This window comes from Arachis stenosperma, chromosome 9 (assembly GCF_014773155.1).
Source record: "Arachis stenosperma cultivar V10309 chromosome 9, arast.V10309.gnm1.PFL2, whole genome shotgun sequence".
Classification (NCBI taxonomy): domain Eukaryota; kingdom Viridiplantae; phylum Streptophyta; class Magnoliopsida; order Fabales; family Fabaceae; genus Arachis; species Arachis stenosperma.
Genome location: NC_080385.1, coordinates 71,339,859 through 71,342,375, shown reverse-complemented (window position 1 = coordinate 71,342,375; position 2,517 = coordinate 71,339,859). Strand labels below are relative to the sequence as shown.

The 2,517-nt window shown below is 38.2% G+C and overlaps 1 non-coding gene across 1 annotated transcript; it reads left to right on the top strand.

Moving 5' to 3' along the window:
• Positions 1-1,011: 1,011 nt before the first annotated feature.
• On the top strand, positions 1,012-1,119 carry LOC130952993 (small nucleolar RNA R71). The gene has a single exon (XR_009075167.1). It is a non-coding gene; the product is annotated as a small nucleolar RNA R71 (small nucleolar RNA).
• The last annotated feature ends 1,398 nt before the right edge of the window (positions 1,120-2,517 follow it).

The following is a 2,517-nucleotide window of genomic DNA, read 5'->3' as shown; positions in this document are numbered from 1 at the left end:
ATTTAGTTTCATGATTGCTCCAAGATATTTAGCAACTTGCTCTTCAGTAACATACTCATCCTCTTCAGAGGAAGAATACTCATCAGAGCTCATGAATGGCAGAAGTAAGTCCAATGGAATCTCTATGGTCTCATTTTGAGCCTCAGATTCCCAAGGTTCCTCATTGAGGAACTCAGAGGAGAGTGGTGCACGCCCACTGGGGTCTTTCTCAGTGGCGTCTTCTTCCTCTCTTTCCTCTCCATATTCGGCCATGTTGATGGCCTTGCACTCTCCTTTTGGATTTTCTTCTGTATTACTTGGGAGAGTACTAGGAGGGAGTTCAGTAGCTTTCTTGCTCAGCTGACCCACTTGTCCTTCCAAATTTCTGATGGAGGACCTTGTTTCATTCATGAAACTTTGAGTGGTCTTTATTAGATCAGAGACCATTGTTGCTAAGTCAGAAGTATTCTGCTTAGAACTCTCTGTCTGTTGCTGAGAAGATGATGGAAAAGGCTTGCCATTGCTAAACTTGTTTCTTCCACCATTATTGTTATTGAAACCTTGTTGAGGTCTCTCTTGATTCTTCCATGAGAGATTTGGGTGATTTCTCCATGAAGAATTGTAGGTATTTCCATAGGGTTCTCCTAGGTAATTCACTTCTTCCATTGAAGGGTTCTCAGGATCATAAGCTTCTTCCTTAGATGAAGCTTCCTTAGTACTGTTTGGTGCATTTTGCATTCCAGACAGACTTTGAGAGATCAAATTGACTTGTTGAGTCAATATCTTGTTCTGAGCCAATATGGCATTCAGAGTGTCAATCTCAAGAACTCCTTTCTTCTGACTAGTCCCATTGTTCACAGGATTCCTTTCAGAAGTGTACATGAATTGGTTATTTGCAACCATTTCAATCAATTCTTGAGCTTCTGCAGGCGTCTTCTTCAGATGAAGAGATCCTCCAGCAGAGCTATCCAAGGACATCTTAGATAGTTCAGAGAGACCATCATAGAAAATACCTATGATGCTCCATTCAGAAAGCATGTCTGAAGGACATCTTCTGATTAATTGTTTGTATCTTTCCCAAGCTTCATAGAGGGATTCTCCATCCTTCTGTCTGAAGGTTTGGACTTCCACTCTAAGCTTACTCCATCTTTGTGGTGGAAAGAACTTTGCCAAGAAGGCATTGACTAGCTTTTCCCAAGAGTCCAGGCTTTCTTTAGGTTGAGAATCCAACCATATTCTAGCTCTGTCTCTTACAGCAAAAGGGAATAGCATCAGTCTATAGACCTCAGGGTTAACCCCATTAGTCTTGACTGTGTCACAGATTTGCAAGAATTCAGCTAAGAACTGATGAGGATCTTCCATTGGAAGTCCATGGAACTTGCAATTCTGTTGCATTAGAGAAACTAATTGAGGCTTAAGCTCAAAGTTGTTTGCTCCAATGGCAGGGATAGAGATGCTTCTCCCATAGAAGTCGGGAGTAGGTGCAGTGAAGTCACCCAGCACCTTCCTTGCATTGTTGGCATTGTTGTTGTTTTCGGCTGCCATGTGCTCTTCTTCTTTGAAGAATTCGGTCAGGTCCTCTAAAGAGAGTTGTGCTTTGGCTTCTCTTAGCTTTCTCTTCAAGGTCCTTTCAGGTTCAGGATCAGCTTCAACAAGAATGCCTTTGTCTCTGCTCCTGCTCATATGAAAGAGAAGAGAACAAGAAGATGTGGAATCCTCTATGTCACAGTATAGAGATTCCTTTAGGTGTCAGAGGAAAAGAGAAATAGAAAGAAGAAGGAGAAGGAGAATTCGAACTTTTAATAGATAAGGTTCGAATTTGTGCATTGAGAAGGAGTGGTACTCCATAAATAGAAGGATGTGAGAAGGAGGGAAGTAATTTTTCGAAAATTAATTAAAATATTTTGAAAACATTTTTGAAAGACATTAATTGATTTTTGAAAAAAAAGTGAAAAAGAAATCAAGTGATTTTTGAAAAAGAATTTGAAATTAGAAGTTAAAAAGATTTGATTGAAAACTATTTTGAAAAAGATGTGGTTAAGAAGATATGATTGGTTTTAAAACATTTGATTGAAAAGATATGATTTGAAAACAATTTTAAAAGATATGACTTGAAAACAATTTGAAAAGATTTGATTTTAAAAATTAATGACTTGCCTAACAAGAAAAGATATGATTCAAACATAAAAACCTTTCTCAACAGAAAAGGCAACAAATTTGAGATGTTCAATCAAATCATTAATTGTTAGTAAGTATCTTTGAAAAAGGAAAGAAATTGATTTTGAAAACATTTGATTGAAAAGATATGATTTGAAAAAGATTTGATTTTGAAAAACTTGAAAAAAAATTGATTTGAAAACAAAATCTTCCTCCTAGCACCATCCTGGCGTTAAACGCCCAGAATGGTATACATTCTGGCGTTTAACGCCCAAAATGCTACCTTTTTGGGCGTTAAACGCCCAACCAGGTACCCTGGCTGGCGTTTAAACGCCAGTCTGCCTTCTTCACTGGGCATTTTTGAATGCTCAGCTTTTTCTG